Genomic DNA, 20,293 nt, shown 5'->3' with positions numbered 1-20,293 from the left:
GAATATGCCCCATCAGATTGCTTTTTAATTATATTTATAGATTTATAGATATGTCACTATTTATCATAAGATATCGGGTTATTCTCCCTTGAGTCATTTTTATGTTGTAGGACAATCCTATAAAGTTGTTGTATTTAAATACCTTGGTCAAAACTAGTCAACGGTAAATGGGTAAGAATATATTTTATAAAATTATATTATATTTCTACGAGTTATGAGTTATGTTATGAGACGGAAGAATAAAATAATAATATTAATAATAATACGATACATGTATGTATATATATATATATATATATATATATATATATATATATATATATATATATATATATATATATATATATATATATAGGAGTTCTAATGAGTCCAACATGTGTCATTGAGTCCATAAGTCCCTTTAAGGGCCATTGGATGGACTCAATGGATGGTTGAGATGAATTTGATTAAGGGCTATTAAAAAGAAAAGGTAAAAAATGTGGATGGTTGGATTGAGATGGGTGGTTGAGATTGAAAATTACCAAAAAAATTACCACTAATCAAATTTCTATACACTAATTAATTTTTCTTTCTCTCTCTAGCCCCTAATTAATCGCTTTGAGTTTGATTTGAAGTGTAAATGTAATGTTGTATGAGTTTTACAAGTGTAAATGTGATGTTTTACGAGTGTAAATGTAACATTTTAAGAGTGTAAATTTGATTTTTTGTGACGGAAATTTTGAATTTATATAATTTTAACATTTTACAAGTGTAAATGTGATGTTTTACGAGTGTAAATGTGATGTTTTACGAGTGTAAATGTAACATTTTAAGAGTGTAAATTTGATTTTTTGTGACGGAAATTTTGAATTTATATAATTTTAACATTTTACAAGTGTAAATGTGATGTTTTACGAGTATAAATGTAACATTTTAAGAGTGTAAATTTGATTTTTTGTGACGAAAATTTTGAATTTATATAATTTTAACATTTTACAAGTGTAAATGTGATGTTTTACGAGCGTAAATGTAACATTTTAAGAGTGTAAATTTGATTTTTTGTGACGGAAATTTTGAATTTATATAATTTTAACATTTTGCAAGTGTAAATGTGATGTTTTACGAGCGTAAATGTAACATTTTAAGAGCGTAAATTTGATTTTTTGTGACGGAAATTTTGAATTTATATAATTTTAACATTTTACAAGTGTAAATGTGACGTTTTACGAGTGTAAATGTAACATTTTAAGAGTGTAAATTTGATTTTTTGTGACGGAAATTTTGAATTTATATAATTTTAACATTTTACAAGTGTAAATGTGATGTTTTACGAGTGTAAATGTAACATTTTAAGAGTGTAAATTTGATTTTTTAGTCAATTTGAAGGTTTTAGAGTGTAATTTTTGTCCTTTCAGTGTGAATTTGGTCCTTTATAAGTGTAACTTTGTCCTTTACGAGTAAAACTTTAGTCCGACTACCAAAAAACGCCACCATCATCGTCCTTCCCCACCAACTCATATCCACAAAAAATATGAGTGCAAATTTATATAATTTTAACGAGTGTAAATGTAAAGAAATACAAGTGTAAATGTAAAGAAATACGAGTGTAAATGTTAAGAAATACGACTGTAAATGTTAAGAAATATGAGTGTAAATTTAAAGAAATACGAGTGTAAATGTGAGGATATACAAGTGTAAATTTAAGAGAAATACGAGTGTAAATGTGAGGAGATACAAGTGTAAATTTAAATAAAAACGAGTGTAAATGTGAGGAAATACAAGTGTAAATGTAAAAATTATGAGTGTAAATGTAAAGAAATACGAGTGTAATTGTAAAGACATGTGAGTGTAAATGTAAAGAAATATGAGTGTAAATGTAAAGAAATACGAGTGTAATTGTAAAGACATATGAGTGTAAATGTAAAGAAATATGAGTGTAAATGTAAAAACGTACGATTGTAAATGTAAAAAAAATATGAGTATAATAAATATATTTATTAGATCTAGAATAAAGATCATGATAAAACAACATCAACAACACTAGATCTAATAAAGAGAGATTGAAAAAAAAACATCTAACAAAAATATAACATTAAATCTAATAATAATAACAATAATAATAAACATAACACTTTATTGTTGAAAAAAAAAACAACGACAACAAACACAACAAAAACAACAAACACGGAAGAGGATATCCTAAATAAAAAGAAACACGGTAGAAGTGGGTGGTAATAAAAATCAAACGCAATAAAAAAGACCAATAAAATCACACTTACAAAGACCACACCTACAAAAACAACAAAATTAATCAAAATCAGAAAAACGGTGGGTGGTCGAAAAACGGAAGAGGAGGAGGTGGTAGTGTGCGGTGGTGATGTGCGGTGTGTGCTCAGATCTGGACGAGCCTTCACGGTAGAAGTGGCGGCTGTGGGTGGTGGGTTTGTGGAGGAAATGAAGTAGTGGTGCGGCTGTGGGGAGGTGGTCGTCGGAGCGGGGGCGTGAAGGCTGGGTGGTGGCCGGTAGTCGGAGGGACAGCGGTGGCTGTCGGAGTTGTGGCTTATTTTTGGTGTTTTGATTTTATTTGGTTTTTGGTGAAAGGAGGTTTTTGTGGGGGATGTGTGGTGGGCGTGGGGTGGGTATCGGTGTGGGTGGTGGCGGGCGTGGGGGTGTGGCTCAGATTTGGAGTGGTGGCGGGCGGGGTGAGGGTGGTGGGTCGGTGGTGGTGAGGATGAGAGGAGGGTGGTGGGTCGGTGTTGGTGCGGTTGGTGGGCGTGGGTGTAACACCCCCCCATACTCCAAGTGCCTTACCAGGACCACTCAGGTATGAAGGTATTACCATCTCGGTTACCCGAGGCAATGATAATCAAATAAACAATAAAGAAACAACGTCTAAATAGAAATACTTAGTGAAGGGTTACAATTCTCGAAACCAAAACCAAAAGTATAATACATGTTCTCAAACTGACTGTTTACTATTCTAACTGAAATGTAAAGAAACTACTAAGCTACAACGGAAGACTTCTATCATCATATCGTGGCAATCCCAGCTATCCCAGTACTCATCTCATACCTGCTCAATATCTGCTCACCATCCCCGAATAGATCACCGCAGGTTTACAAAACAACAACCGGGGTCAGTACTAATCACACAACTCAATATATATCAACAATAAGATAAACAGACAGCTTAATTGTCACACACACAACCACACAAATTCCAACAATCTCAATCACCGACTGTCCACTGGACCAGTCCTGCCAGTGGGGGACCGCAGCCGTACCCACCAAATCCCCGCTCCTCATAATGAGCGATAACCCTGTCCATTAATGTGCACATCCCTTCTGTGGCGGGTTCCACAGAAGGAGAAACTAGGGCGTGAAGCCACTCCCGCAAGTAACCCCACTCAGCCGAGGACACGCCTCGAGAACCATAGACAACAATCACAATCACAATCACAACCGTCACAATACAATTACTATATCAAACAATCAATCTCAACACATCATCAATCATCCCATTATGGGACTAATACTGAGTAGGAAATCCTACCTGGATAGCACACTATCAGACGGTCTCTCTACAAAGTATCAAAAAGCTTCCTCTACGAAACCTCCTCCTATCATACAACATACAAATGCTACCAAATCACATACTACTCAAAAACCCCCAAATCCCTATATTAGGGTTTAACCAAATCAAAGGAAAGACAACAAAAAGGGTACATAGATCTTACCCTCGACGCAAGGATCTCAACGGTATAACCAACGATGAAAACCGACCTTCCAAACTCCGGGATTTGCTAACGATGCGATTAGGATTAAGAACGTACTTGCTTTCTCTCTTTAACATTAAATTAGGTTTTGCAAAAGTGTTTAGAATAATGACGACGAAGGTTATGTATCTTAATCGCATAATTAACAAAACCCGAGAAAAACTCCCCGCAAATCGGCTACTCGATCGAGTACCCAAGGTACTCGATCGAGTACCCCCTTACTCGATCGAGTATCCTAGTTACTCGATCGAGTACCCAACAGGTCAGAAACTATTCTAAAACGCAACTCACCCTTACTCGACAGAGTAAGGCCTACTCGATAGAGTACCCGAAGACTCATAAATACGGAGTATTACAGTGGGTAGTTGGCGGTGGAGGTGGTCGTGGGGTTGGGTAGGTGAGGAAGAGGAAGAGGGGGGAATTTTTTTTTTTTGAATTTTGTTGGATTTTTGAGAGGAATTGAGTTATTTGGTTTTTAGAGAGATGAGGGGGAGGATAATTATGAGATGAGAGAGAACTGAGTGGAAAAAGAAGGGTTTTATAGTGAAATTAGGGCTTGATTAGAGATAGTAGTGAGAGAAAGTGATTAATTAGGATTGATCCCCTAATTTTAGCACTAATTCTCCCTTTTTTCCTTTCAATCTTAGCCGTCCATCCTATCTTTTTAAGGGTCCTAAATAGGACTTATGGACTCAAGGATTTTTGGTGGACTCACTTGATCCTTCTTCTATATATATATATATATATATATATATATATATATATATATATATATATATATATATATATATATATATATATATATATATATATATATATATATATATATATATAGATTCAGGATCATATGAGAACCACTAGGATGATGAGAACCATGAGAACCACTAATAATACTACTAATATTAACATTACTAATTAATAATACTAATAATATTACAATTTACGCGCTCAACTCCCAAACCCTTCAACTTCAATCATTTCCCAATTTTCCCTTTCTCACTCATCTTCTTCTCTCTCTACCACCCTCATCATCCGCGTTTCCAACCGTCGCCATTTCCGTTCGTCTTCTCCGATCGTCGTCGCTGCTCATCTCTACCCTACCTTCATCGTTTCCGATCATCTGCTTCTCATATTACGGTTCAATCCATTCATCAGGAGCATTTTCGCGAGATTTATCAATCTCATTCCTACTAATTCAGGTACTATGCTTCCGATAATGGCGATTGTCCTGTAATTTTATCATGCATGTATTTTTTCCTTCGACATTCATCAATTCCCCCGAGATTCATCAATTCATATTAAACTATTAACCCTAATTTGCAGTAACTTCCCTAATTAAGGTATTTTAATTGTTATTCTATAATGAATTCTTAGATTCGGGACAGAAATTCAGAGTTTTAATGTGTTGAACACATTTGCATAGAAAATCAGAGTTATACGTTGCTTATAGTTTAGTGATTTCTGCATTTTTGTTCTGATTGCATGTTCAAGTAATTTTAAATAATTGAATTTGCGGATTTATGAGTTTTTATTCTGATTGCATGTTCAAGTACTTTTAAATAATTGAATTTGTGTATTTTGTGAGAGTCTTTTGGTTTTAAATGATCTATATTGTTTGGATCTGAAAAAATAGTCGAGTTGCTTGTTGTTTTCAGTATTTTTTAGCCAAGTAAGCTGAGGTTTTAGGATACCCGTCCTCTGTCCGTGCATGAAATAAGGTACAAATAAGCATAAAATAGGGTTCAATGTGCATCAAATAAGGCCCTGTCCGCATCAAACACGTCGTCACTTTAAAATTAGCAAGAGGTTCATTGTCGATAAGGTGCCAATGCTTAATTAGTAGAGTGCCCTTGACTCGGAAAATCTGCATATTTACCAAAATCTAAATGCTCTCGGTTGTGCATTGGCCGAAATTTCTAATTTCACCTGTGTTAACATTAGTCAATACATTCACAGATATGAGGCGAAAGACTGTTGCAAGGAAGAAAAACACACCAGCCAAAATTACACAAATAAAAGGAGGTAGATCAGTGAAAGATTATTTCCCACCAAACCCAACAAACTCAACTATAAATGATGCTGTTGACCAAAGTATGTTGTAAGAAAACCTGCATAGTTTTGTCTATTTTTATGTTTCATCCCTTCCTTACCCCAAAATAATGATAGCCTACATTTTAATGCTCTCTCTAAACTTGGATGCATTACCTGTATTGCTTGCTTAATGTGATATTTCCTGAATTTATCTTAGTGTTTTTCGGCATGCTTTATGTGCTTTTCAAATGACGGACTGCTTGTACTCTTTTCCTTACTAGTTCCTATTTTTAGTTTTTTCATTCGAGAGTTCAATTTGTGATGCTTGTAGGTCATTCTCTTACTGGTCAACTACTTATACATAGCCAAGTATGGCCAATTGGTGCAAGGGGTGGGTAGTCAATATTCATGAAGAAGATAAAGCACTTTTTGTCAAGAATTACGTAAGTGAAAAAAAGAGGCTATGGGTTTGTCATTTGCTCCTTAGCCAAAGTTCATTCTACGACACCTGTTATCAAGCCCTACTTGATGATGTTTTCAATAATCAAGATCTAGTGACTAACATATTTAATCAACTAGATTTTAACGAAGATAAGGCAAATATGGCGTTGGTCCAGAGGAATTGGTCTCAGCTTTTCCTCATACACCCAACTGCACCTCGCATTGAACATGCATATGGCATTTCTCTACGGACCAATGATATCAATGGTGTAAGAATTGTTCGTAGGGGTCCTAAAATAATTTATAAACGATGCAAATGCTTTATGACCAAGATTTGGCAGCTAAATTGCTCCCTCATCATCAACAAGAGAAAAATATTTTCCAAAGAGAACATCTAAATGCTCTTGATGATGTTGAACGTGCACATGTGAATGAGTTGCTTCATGCTTTAGCCACGCCATCTCCCGCACGTGACACAACATTTGCCATTTCAACGACTTAGCAACTCGGGCGATTTGCCTTTTTTCGGTTTTTTCCTCTATTTAGGCCTTTAACGGTTCAGGTCTTAAAGTTGCCCTAGTTTCAGTATTTTGTGGTACTCTTGTATAATTCCATGTATTAAGCCACCTTTGTATAATTATGTAGTCGGGTTTTCCCATTTTCAATGTTGTAAAGCTTTGTCATGTATGGATGATATATGTTTTATTAATGAAGTTTCTTTTCCTTATTTTGTTAATCATCGAGCTTTTCATTGTTTCATAATTACATGAAGTTTTTGGATCTATGGAACACCTTGTAGATGCATCAAAAAATAATCTCAAAGTGCATTAAAATACCCCCGTATATGCCTCAAATAAGTCTGCCTTCTTAACCTACTTACTTTGTCGATAATCCTCCCAACCCAAGTACTCCACCGCAAAGCCGCACCAAATTCCTCCTCCACGTCGACGAGTCCACGTATCCAACCAAGAGTTATCGAGCAAGTACCACCAGATATGCTTTCTGGTAACAACAATGGTGAGGGTTTACCTTTTCTTGTCCCTTTTAAAGATTTCCAGTATATGTCGTTTGTTCGAATATTAATGGTGATGGTTTAAGGTGCAATACCCTTATGAATGCATCAAGTAGCCTTATAGATGCATCAAAAAACAATCCATATGCATTAAACAACCATGCCTTGCGGTTTTCTTCTTGTTCGAATGACAATAGCAAGGGAAAGGGTTTAGGGTTGGATTAGGCGGACCCGCGGTAGGGGTCCGCCTAATCCTACCCTAAACCCTTTCCCGTCCCGTTTTAGGACACCCGGTCCCCTTTCTAAAATCTCGTCCCCAAAAAAAAGGGTTCACTCGTCCCCTTCTAGGGTGTCTTTAGGTTTTCCCGTTCGAATGACAATAGCAAGCGCGGTCCGCCTAATCCAACCCTAAACCCTTTCCCGTCCCGTTTTAGGACACCCGGTCCCCTTTCTAAAATCCCGTCCCCAAAAAAAGGGTTCACTCGTCCCCTTCTAGGGTGTCTTTAGGTTTTCGTGTTCGAATGACAATAGCAAGGGAAAGGGTTTAGGGTTGGATTAGGCGGACCCGCGGTAGGGTCGGCCTAATCCAACCCTAAACCCTTTCCCGTCCCGTTTTAGGACACCCGGTCCCCTTTCTAAAATCCCGTCCCCAAAAAAAGAGTTCACTCGTCCCCTTCTAGGGTGTCTTTAGGTTTTCGTGTTCGAATGACAATAGCAAGGGAAATGGTTTAGGGTTGGATTAGGCGGACCCGCGGTAGCGGTCCGCCTAATCCAACCCTAAACCCTTTCCCGTCCCGTTTTAGGACACCCTTGTCCCTTTCTAGAATCCCGTCCCCAAAAAAAGGGTTCACTCGTCCCCTTCTAGGGTGTCTTTAGGTTTTCGTGTTCGAATGACAATAGCAAGGGAAAGGGTTTAGGGTTGGATTAGGCGGACCCGCGGTAGCGGTCCGCCTAATCCAACCCTAAACCCTTTCCCGTCCCGTTTTAGGACACCCGGTCCCCTTTCTAAAATCCCGTCCCCAAAAAAAGGGTTCACTCGTCCCCTTCTAGGATGTCTTTAGGTTTTCGTGTTCGAATGACAATAGCAAGGAAAGGGTTTAGGGTTGGATTAGGCGGACCCGCGGTAGCGGTCCGCCTAATCCAACCCTAAACCCTTTCCCGTCCCGTTTTAGGACACCCGGTCCCCTTTCTAAAATCCCGTCCCCAAAAAAAGGGTTCACTCGTCCCCTTCTAGGGCGTCTTTAGGTTTTCGTGTTCGAATGACAATAGCAAGGGAAAGGGTTTAGGGTTGGATTAGGCGGACCCGCGGTAGCGGTCCGCCTAATCCAACCCTAAACCCTTTCCCCGTCCCGCTTTGGGACACCCGGCCCCTTTCTAAAATCCCGTCCCCAAAAAAAGGGTTCACTCTTCCCCTTCTAGGGTGTCTTTAGGTTTTCGTGTTCGAATGACAATAGCAAGGGAAATGGTTTAGGGTTGGATTAGGCGGACCCGCGGTAGCGGGTCCGCGTAATCCAACCCTAAACCCTTTCCTGTCCCGTTTTGGGACACCCGGCCCTTTTTAAAATCTTGTTTTCCTGAAATAAGCTTGTATATGCATGAAATAAGTCATTCTTCCCGAAGCTAATCGGTGTTTTGTTTGGTGTGCACTAGTCTTATGAATTAATGGACTAACCTTGTATATGCATCAAATAACTGTTTAAGTGCATTAAACAACATTCGTGCATGCATGAAATAAGTTGTCTTCCTGAAGCTAATCTGTGTTTTGTTTGGTGTGCACTAGTCTTATGAATTAATGGACTAACCTTGTATATGCATCAAATAACTGTTTAAGTGCATTAAACAATATTCGTGCATGCATGAAATAAGTCGTCTTCCCGAAGCTAATCACTTTTTTGGTTTGGCGTACAATGGTCTTATGAATTCATGGACCAACAGTGTATATGCATCAAATAATTGTTTAAGTGCATTAAACAACTTCTGTACATGCATGAAATAAACTGTCTTCCTGAAGCTAATCACTGTTTGGTTTGGCGTACAATGGTCTTATGAATTCATGGACCAACAGTGTATATGCATCAAATAATGTTTAAGTGCATTAAACAACTTCGTACATGCATGAAATAAACTCGTCTTCCCGAAACTAATCACTTTGTTTGGTTTGGCGTACAATGGTCTTATGAATTCACTGACCAACCTTGTATATGCATCAAATAACTATCTATGTGCATAAAAGAATTTAGTATATACATGAAATAAGCTACCTTACTAATGCTGACTACTTTGACAGATAATTCTCCCAAACCAAACCCTACAGCAGCAGAGGCAGAACAAATTTCACCGCGGCAACGGAGTCCGCGTGTTAAAGCCAAAGTTCACGACGAAGTTGCACCAGAGTTGCCTCCTAACAAGAACAAGAGGAAAGCAGCATCAACAAGCAAAGAGCCAACGCAAAGTATAAAAAGAAGAAAGCGTTCTGACAAGTATAAGCCTCTCCTCACTCGGATGAGTCCTTCCTTGATCACTAATTTCATCAAGTTGGGGCCATCCGAACAACAAATTGAAGCCATACACAGTATGGGGTTCGGAGGGTTGTTACAACTTAAGTCGAAGAAATCAATGGCCATCCGGCGGATGGATTGTCAAGACATTTAATCCGTTCAATTGTTCATTGATGAACCGCGATCTTGTTATCTCTGATGAGGATGTCCACGTTGCAACTGGACTTCCTATGGGACCGATTGACATTGTTGCAGCTGGAATGTTCTGTAAGGAAAAGGAGTACACAGAGGCTGTCAAGAGGTATAAGGCTCAGTTTACCACCTCAGATATTACGAAAAAGGTTCTCTTAGATAAGATGATGGAGCAACGGGATGGTGGAGACGATTTCAAGAGGAATTTCCTCATCTATATCGTCAATGTTCTCTTGATGGGGGTAGTAGGTGATCATCCTAGCCCTTGGATATTAAGCTCCCTTTCAAATCTCGCCGATGTCCCTAACATGAATTGGTGCAAATTTGCACGGACCCATATGATCAACAACGTCATGTCGTGGAAGGCGGCTATAGCTAATTCCCCTAAAACTTATTTTAAGGGACCGATTCGATTTTCCGATTATCTACTTGGATAGATGTGTTTTCATGACGAGAACGGTACGTCGATCATTTCCCTTATTAGCGAATTGGACGGATGAGAAAATTAGAGAAAGGGTTAAGTTGGAGAAGCGAGAAGGGGTGGCTTTGGCAAGGGCTCTGTTGAACCCATATTTGCTTATGTTGCACCTCAACATGAACGTGAACCTGTACCTGTACGTTTACCTGAACCTGAACCTGAACCTCAAATTGAACCTCAACCTCAACCTGAACCTGAACCTGAACTTGAAGCTGAACCGGTTGATGAGAGGAAAGAATCCATCAAGGTTTTGGCAAGCACAGACCATTCGACTTGCGACATTTATGGTGACTTTACCAAAGCGATTAGAAATGCTAAGTGTAAGGCTCCCGCATTCCCTACTTGTCACGCAAATGTCAAAGTTGGCGATTGTTTATTTGAAGGATTTTCCCTTTCACAAGAGTACGAAAGAAGGTGAAAGGGAAGGTCTTGATTGTGAAAGGGAAGGTGCTGATTGTGAAAGGGAGGGTGCTACCATGGAGAACATGGAGGAGGATGAAGTGGAAAAGGACAATGAGAAAGATAAGAATGTATTTAAGGAGAGAAAGGAGGAGGTGGCAGTGGAGAAGGAGTTGAAGAAGGATGAGGGTAAAGTGGAGGAGGAGGAGTTGAAGGAGGAGGTTGACATGAGTTGTGCGATGATGATGCGTTTCTAGACAATCCCACTGTCATAGCTGAATTAGAAGGGATCCTTAATAATGCATACACTCATGTTGGCAAGGTGTTTGATTCACATCATGAAAATATGTGGAACGAAAAAAAGGAAAAGGAAAAGAGGGATAAGGCGCTTCTGGAAGGACCGTCTTTCAGCCTTTTTAGTGGTGATGATGCGCCATATAACTCTCAAGAGTTCCTTGAGTCCAGGTTGCAGGCTGCTTCAAGTGTTCCTCATTCAAGCACAACAACTATGACGTCTGTTCCAGTAGTTCGTCCTTTATCGCCAATATCGCCAATTCTGATCTCATCCCAACCATCCCAACCATCGCCTGTAGTTATCTCCTCTCAAGTATCGTTGGATGAATCGCCAATTGAGCCTTCTTGTCCAACTGCCCCCTCAGATTATGCCATTGAGAGGCAGGTGGCTGGTAGAAGGGTGCTCCCTAAGAGGTGTGTTGAGGTAGCGAATGTTTACCGGTCACCTTACTTTATCAGAAACGTGGACATGGTTCGTGACTTGAGTCGATCGGAAAAACTGGTAGGAGACTATGCATTTTCAGAGGACTTAGATGAAGAGTATGTATCACTCTCCTATATTTTAATTTTATTCGGCATATATGTATTACATTTTCTTTGTATAACACTAAGTTTCATGTTATCATAATCGTATAGGAGGTTTTATTTAGTCATGCGGGCAAGACTCTCACACGAAGTCATATGAAGAGTTTGCTTCTTGATCGTCGAGTTCATACAGATGTCATTTCTGTGTGGTGTGATTATTTGAATGAGGCCAACAAATTCAGAAATCGTAAATGCCCTTGCCGTCTATTTATCACAGAGACAACTAACGTAAGTGTTCCATGGCTGTTCTCAACCTTGGGATGCATTAGACTTTCGAATGCATGAAATAATCTTGTAGATGCACGAAATACCAATATAGGTACATTAAACAACACTGAACATGCATCAAATAAGTGCCCAATTATTACAAGTTTTTATTCTCTAATACGTGTCACCTAATTTAATGAACAGATTGACTCATTGGATGTCAAATTTGCAGACGTGGAGTTGGTAAGTTGATGACCGGGTTTTGTCGTCACTTCCGGTACCAAAAATTATTTATAAAGAACCAAATAAAAGTAGTATTTATTCGGGTGTCGAACACAAAGATGGCGGGGGTTAGATACTTGGTTTGTTTAAGTCTTTAGTTTAGTCAAACAAAATAAGATGTATTAATTATAAACTAAGATGCAACAAGGTATAAAATTAAACTAAATGAAATTGATTTTAATTAATAAGGGAAGGCTAAGGTCTTTGGGTTCACAAAGGGCAATTAGGGGAGAAACAAGGTCTAACAAGAAAAGGGTGATAATGGTGGTCAAGGGTTTAAGACTAATTTCTTAGTCACCTTAAGCTCCTCAATAAGTTGTCACTTGATCGAGATGAACTAGCTACAAATAAAGCATAAAGACTACCCAATAGCATGAGCGCCAAGATGGATCGAATGCATCAAAGAGATGTTCTAACTTTCATTAAAACTCATCGATAAGCACTTCTAAAACTATCTAATAGCACAATGCACCAAGGTAAGCCAAACATGTTAATGAAATGTCCAATTTTCATTGAGGCATTTCCACAAACACTTCAAATGCATTAAGAGTAGAAACCACATAATCACCCAATTCAAAAGGTTAACAACCCAAATGCATCTCCTTAATTACCCAAATTCCCCCTATGACCTTAGATAAGACTACTCACTCATGTTCATGGGTGAGAAATTACCAACAATTTCCAACAATAAACAAGTAAACATTGTAAACATGATAAAGACTAATACTTTTGATGAATAACAATTAAACAACATAAGAAATGTAAACAAATGAAAATAATGTAAACAAAAGATGAGAATTTTACTAACAAAGAGGAAAGTAACAATCTTGGATAATAATGGAAGAATGAATTTCTTCTAATCTTCAAATACAACCCAAAATACTAATTTATACTAATGAGGGATGAAGAACTTGCATAAACAAAGGAAGAATTAAACTAATAATTAAAGAAAGATTGCAAATTTTATTGAATGAAAATGAGAGAGTAAATATTAGGGTTCTAAAATATTGAGAGAGAAGGATGGACTAATCTAATTTCTATTCTAATTTCTAAGGGTAGTGTGTTGTCTAATGTATTGTGTCTTTATATACTAAGTGTTCTAATAATAATAATAATAATAATAATAATATACTAATCACCCAAAATACCATCGACACAATTCACTGACTCTAAAACCAAGCAAAACAAAAACGAAACGTGGGCACAAATGAAACAGGGCAAAAAGACGACAATCACGCAGTCATGGGGCCTCTGCCGGTACACCGGCGGTCGGTACGAGGTGCCGGCAGCGAGTACTTGAAGAAAAGGCGGAAATTCACTAGGTGTGTGTGGTTGCTTGGGGCGGCTGCCGGGGCACCGGCATAGGAACACAAATTGATGCGAGAATGTTGTTTGCGTTGTTGTATGCCGTTGCCCGGCTGCGGTGGCTATGACCGGTAGCGAGTCTTTCACAAAAAGAAGGGAAAATTAATGTTGCGGCTACCGGTAGGGGAGGACGGCTGCTGGTACTGCCGCATAGGATCACAAAACTTCAAAATAGCTCTGTTTTCATCGATTTGAGTGGGTCAAACTTGAACTCGATTGCTCTGATCTTCTCTTCTTCATTCCTTTTGATTGAGGATTCGATGGAGTCGAACCTGAGATCGGTTTTGATACCGAAATTGAAGAGCAAGTGGGTCAATGGTGGTTTTGATGTTGGATTCGGGTTTCAGTGTGATTGAATGAGGGTGATGAAAATGGTGATTGAAGTGAGTGAAGGGAGTAATGGTGGTTGTTAATGGAGGCGAGAATGGCGGAGATCAGTGGTGGAATTGAAGTTGTCCGAGGTTGAGTAATGGAGGAGGTGAAATTCTGGTGAGGTGGTGTTGTTGCTGCGTTGTGGATTGGCTGACATGGTGATGAAGGTATGATGGTGAAGAAATGCAGGTGGAATGATGTTGGTGATGATGAATGGTCGGGTTGTTGGTGATGTTATTGTTGCAGGTGCGGGTGAATGGAGGGAATTGATGGTGATCGTGGTGTTATGGTGATGGAGGCAGGGAAGGGTGATGATGGCGGTGGAATTTTGATGCGGAAACGGAGTTGGGTAGGCGATGGAGTACGGGATTGGTGATGATGGTGATGCATTAATGGGGATTGAAATGAATGAAGGAGATAAGGTAGCAGATGGCAACGAAGAAACCAAGGATACTTTTGATGAAATGAATTTTAAGGTGGAAGGTTGACTTTGACAAAGTCAACGACTGACTTCATTCACGCCATAGTTTATTTTGTCTCAAATTCCGTCTCGCCTTGCTTTGACTTATACTCCCTTCCGTCTAGCTTAGCTTTGATATTCCGCCTCACCTAGAAATTTATAAACAACGAAGTTATAGCTTTATTAATATCATGTAAAACCAACTAACTACTAAATATAACTAATACGACTAATTATTATAAATTAGTAAATAAATGAGCTTTTTAGACATTTAAGCACACAAAATCGAGTCGGAATAAAGTATAAATGCGAGGTAAAATACGACTAAAATACTACTCATCAAATCTCCCCACACTTATACCTTACTCGTCCTCGAGTAAGCTCATTAAATAAACTAAGACCCGTAATATAAGAAACTAGCTAAACTAATAATATCCGATGAAAGGCAATTAACGGGCCTCCTCCGTCCCTTCAACTCACACCAAAACACAATGAGGTATGCATTCCGATGCAAGGCAAGTGGGGGCTTGCGGAAAATTCTTGACACATCCAACATTAAGCACGGATCGACATATAAGATGCATCACAAAAAGTCAAACCGCTTTCCTCATCTAAGCGGCCGTTTTACTTTGAACAATTAAAGGTTTTGGTCGGGAGATACCGTCTCATAGTCTTGGCGGGGTGTCAATGCCCTAGTGGTGGCTCAAGCAACCTCAATATGACAACCAAATGCCTAGGAAACAAATTCAAAGGCGGGAAAGGGGGAAGCAAAGCCTAACCTTCAAGATTTACACGACACACACAAGATTCGACCAAATTGACCCATGACTAAGGGGACCAAGACTACCGACTTCCTCACGGTTTTCACTAGTCTCTCATTTTCTTTTTAGAACGGGTTATTTTTGTGCAAAAAGTAACCAAAATCACTCAACTACTCGACTCGTGAGGCATGCCCGCAATCTAACATGGAATCCTCTCCTACAAGACCATTTATGAGATGCAAAAAAGGAAAATATGCATAAAGAGAAACAAGGGTTGTAACGGGGCTAGGTGGTGGGTCGAAACGGGGTTGGTGCAAGCACCATTTTGGAAAAATGTGGAGGTACACATCAAGAAGTTGCCAAAATTCAATTTCTTCCACTTTTATTACAACAAATGAGTAACGTCTACACCCTAACAAAAATTGGTTTCCCGAATTTATGCAAACATTGTACAAACCCGACTCACTTTGGAAAAATACGAAAATTATCACCTTATTGCAACCAATGAGTAACGTCTACACCCTAACAAGAAATTGGCTTGTCAAAATCAAGCAAAAATTGTGTAAACCCGACTCACTTAGGAAAAACATCAAATGCCCTTTTTATTCTTGCAACGCCTTTTTCTACTCCATTGATGAAAGGAGTGTTGCTTGGCTTTTTTTCATCAAACAAAGTATAAGTGCAAATTTTTTTCTTTTTCCTTACATTTTTCTCCTTTTCTATTTTCTTTTCTTTTCTTTTTCAAAACCTCTTTATTCAAACCAACCAAATGAAGGCAATTATTCCGACTCAAATCATCAACTAGGACTCAAAACACCCTTCTTCATACAACCAACAACATGTAAGCAACTTTCTTGATAAGGGAAGGTTGTTTATGGTATGTAGCTAGTTTTGTAGGTGCCAAAAGAGAGGTTCAAGCTCAAAAGGGGTTAGCAAAATAGGACCTCGTCTAAAGGGTCGAAAAATAGGCTTATTTGGCAATGTGAGGCTCAAAAATGAAATGCAACTAATTGTTTCAAAATATGCACATAAATGAACATCTCATGGTCTAAAAAGGAAAGGACGCCATGCTTATGCGTCGTGATGTGACATGCCACGCAAGGAGCCTACTCACACCTAAGGGAGACCGGGTATGGATGTACCGGTCCCAAGGAGGCTCTAAATCTCACATGTAAGTAGCTATGTCGAAATCTAGGCCTAGTCTACGGTCTTGGTCTCACATGGTGGTCAAAACTTTCCGGTCTAGCCTCATTTCCCGGGTATTTGCAAGCAAACACCCTAACAAGGAGGTCACAAGGTGCAAGCCACTAAGAGGGGAAAGACACGACCTAGACAATATCATCATAGAGGGTATCATACTCCCTTCCTAGACCAAATTTTGTTCAAAAATTTATATACAAACTCAATGCAACAAGAAGGGAACACAACATATATATACATGTGAAACAAATGCATGCGAGAAATGGAAATGAACATAAGGTAAACATGCAACAATTTGGACTAATCCTAGCAACACATCAACACCAACAATCCACAAGTTCCCCAAGGGAACATCCAAGGCACAAAATCCCATTCTCCTTCATATATACAAGATACAAAAAGAAAGAACGGTAAAGAAGTAAGAGATTAGAACGAGTTTACCAAGCGACTGCTAGCTCCTTTTTGCCTCAAATGGTAGATGCATATGCCAAAGGTTAGCCAAACATATATATACAATGCAATATTTTTGTATTTTTCAGAAATTTTTCAATTTTTAGGCATTTTCTTGCTTTTTTTTTCTTAAATTTACAAGTATATAATGATATGAACAAATATAGACAATATTCACAAAGTGGATATTTCCCTCCCCACACTTGAAATTTACATTGTCCTCAATGGAACAAAGTATAGGGAGAGAATAGGAAAAATAAACAACATATTTTTGGTGGTTTTTGAATTTTTCGAAATTAAAGAACATATTTTTGGATTTTTTGAATATTTGAAAATAAATAACACGTTTTTTTGTATTTTTAAAATGATGGAATTTCCTCCCCACACTTATTTATTTACATATTTCCATGGAAATAAATGTGTGGAGGAAATTCGGAAATGAAATACATGTTTTTGGTGATTTTTGATTTTTTCAAATTTTTAGTGGTTTTCAAATAAGTATGCAATGCATGATCTAATCTATATGCAATATTTAAATACGATGCAAGCTACACTATATGAATGCAAAGAGAGCTAATTTAGATTAGCTTCTTTTCTAATCATGTTACTAAATGCAAAATGCGGTAAAAATTTAATTAAAGAGAAAGAGAATATGTACATTGCGGTGGTTCTTAAGTGACTCCACCAAACCTCTTCATTCAAAGACTTCATTCAACCGGGATCAATATCCCGAGATCCCACCAACCTTCCACCATTTTCACTACCAACAAAACAAGAGCCTTTCACCCTTGTCATCACATCATGTAACCTACACATGGCATGTTGAACCTCTTGCCATTTTCGGTTCACTTCTTCTTCAAGCTTTTCCTTAGTCTCTTTGTCAACATTAGGGTCACATACCCTCTTTCCTTTCGATCTCTTCCTCCATCTTTTTGGATTCTTCTTTTCAATTCCCGGTTTTGATTTTGGAGGGGCATTGGTGCTAGAATTGAACTCGGTTTCCCAAGTTTTGCCCATTTCCCCACACTTATCTTTAGCATTCACTTCTTCTTCAAGGAACTTATCCGGTGGCTCATCATCAAATTTTGGCTCACAAGCAATCAAGAATTCCATGTTCTCATCTTCGTCATTCTCATGGAGTTATAAAGTTTCCACGGCAAACATGTTTTGAACCACGGTTTTCTTTGAAGCATGTGATAGCTTAAATTCAACTTTTTCCTTCTCAACTTTGAATGACAATTTTCCCTCTTTGACATCTATGATAGCTCCTCCCGTGGCCAAGAATGGCCTACCAAGAATGATACGGGAGCGTCTTCCCATAGGGATGTCCAATACAATAAAATCGGTAGGAATTGAAAGCTTACCAATTTGAACCATGATATCCTTGAGAATCCCATTCGGAGATTTGATTGTCCCGTCGGCAAGCTTGATTGTAACGGAAGTGTGGGCTAAGCTTGAAATATTCAACCTCTTCACAAGGACAAGTGGTATGACACTCACACTTGCCCCTAAGTCAAATAAAGCATTATCCACCTTTTGGTCACCCACGGTACATGAAATTGAGAAACTCCCGGGGTCATCAAGTTTGACGGGGATTTCTTTAGACTTTACCACATTGCACTCTTTACTTGAGGCATCAAGCTCATGGCTATTAATGTCCACTCTTCTAGAAATGACTTCTTCTTGCTTGGCCAAAGAGTGTTTTTCTACCATCACCATCTCTTCTTTTTCCGGGTTCCTCTCAACTTCTACCCTCACATTTGGTGCTTCCACTATTTCCTCAAGCACAAATTCTTCACTCATAATGGTTGGTGTAGTCATAACCATCTCTCCCTTATCCGGGTCGACTTCAACATCCAAGCTTGTACCATGAATTGTCATTATTTGCTCAAGCACATAGTCTTCTATGCTCTCTTTTTCGGGCTCATGGTCAACTTCTTGGAATGTTTCCATAGCCATGGAAAAGAGAGTAGTGTAAGATAACTCCTCTTGACTTGGCAAATCAAATGACTCTTCTTTTTCCTCTTCAACTCCAACCATGATAGCATTAACTTCCTTTGACTTCATAGGGTCCCTTGGATTTTGCCCTTGTCTTAGAAATACACCCGGTGGTTTTTGAGAACTCATGAGAGCTTGGGAAGCCACTTTAGCTTCAAGACTCTTGATTTGTTGTTGGGTATTACTTGCCAAATCCCCTATCAACTTCACTAAGTTGTCATATTTATCATCTCCCATGGTATTACTTGCTTGGGGTGGTGGCTCTTGGTTGAAAGGTTGGTTGAAAATTGGAAGAGGAAAGCCATATCCTTGATCTCTAAAGTTGGAATTTTGGTTGTTCCCTTGGTACCCTTGATTGAACCCTTGATTTTGCCCTTGGTTGTACCTTTGATTATTGTTGTAGCCTTGATTGTTCCAATTGTTGTTGTTCCATTGATTGAATCCTTGACCAAACCCTTGGTTGGCTTGGTTTCCTTGGTTTCCTTGGTAAAATTTTTGATTGCCTTGGTTACACCCATAATCTTGGTATGCTTGAGATTGGTTGGCAAAGTTTTGGTTGGGTCCTTGATTGTTGTTGAATGAGGGCCTAGGTGGACGGTTGGAAAAATTGTTAAATGCTTGGAAAGCATTCACCTCTTGCACATTGTTCCCATCAAAGTTGTTATAATGGTTATTTGCACATACTTCATAAGTGTGACCCATCCCTCCACATGACTCACATATTGATCTTTGCATCACTTCCTCCATGGATGGTCCATGAGTAGTGGTAGTTTGATTCACTTGGTTCACTTGCTTCTTCTTACTCAACTCTTCAAGCTTTTTGGTGAGCATATCAAGCTTAGCATTAGTCTCCTTATTTAGTAAGAATTCGGGAGGGTGCTTACTTCTTCTCAAGACATTCACTCTTGTGCCATAGTTTGCCTCGGAGTCCACCATTTTCTTGATTATAGTAGTGCCTTCTTCATCATTCAAGTGATCAAATCCTCCCCATGAGGCATTTTACCATCTCCTTAGTCCAAGGTAGCAACGTTTGAAAGAATGTTTGAGTGATGTACCATTCCGGGATTCCATGATGGGGACAACTTGCTATTAAGTATTGATATCGGTCCCAAGCTTCACTTAAAGACTCCCCGTCTTCTTGTTGAAATGTATGAATCTCATTACGGAGCATTGCGGTCTTTGATGAAGGGTAATATTTGGCCATGAATGCTTTAGCCAAGGCATCCCATGTCGTGAAGGTATCCGGGGGGTGAATGTTCAACCACCGGTCCGCCTTGCCCGTCAATGAAAACGGAAACAACATCATTCTCAAGGTGTCCTCGGACACCCCATTCTTTTTCATCATTGAAACCTTCCTCTTAAACTTCCGGAGGTGAGCATGAGCATCCTCTTCAATATGCCCCCCGAACAAATCCTTCTCAATCAACCCGACTTGGGCGGGATGCATTTCAAAGTTGTTTGGGGCCAAGATGCCAAAATTAATTGGGTCACAAGCATCATTGTGGTTAGGACG

General features: G+C 38.9%; 1 non-coding gene across 1 annotated transcript; it reads left to right on the top strand.

Annotated features, from left to right (window-relative positions):
- Positions 1 to 19,844: 19,844 nt before the first annotated feature.
- LOC141625254 (small nucleolar RNA R71) lies at positions 19,845 to 19,951 on the top strand. Its single transcript, XR_012535044.1, has one exon. It is a non-coding gene; the product is annotated as a small nucleolar RNA R71 (small nucleolar RNA).
- The last annotated feature ends 342 nt before the right edge of the window (positions 19,952 to 20,293 follow it).

The sequence above is a fragment of the Silene latifolia genome, chromosome X, assembly GCF_048544455.1.
Source record: "Silene latifolia isolate original U9 population chromosome X, ASM4854445v1, whole genome shotgun sequence".
Taxonomy (NCBI): Eukaryota; Viridiplantae; Streptophyta; class Magnoliopsida; order Caryophyllales; family Caryophyllaceae; genus Silene; species Silene latifolia.
This window is presented reverse-complemented; position numbering and strand designations above follow the sequence as displayed.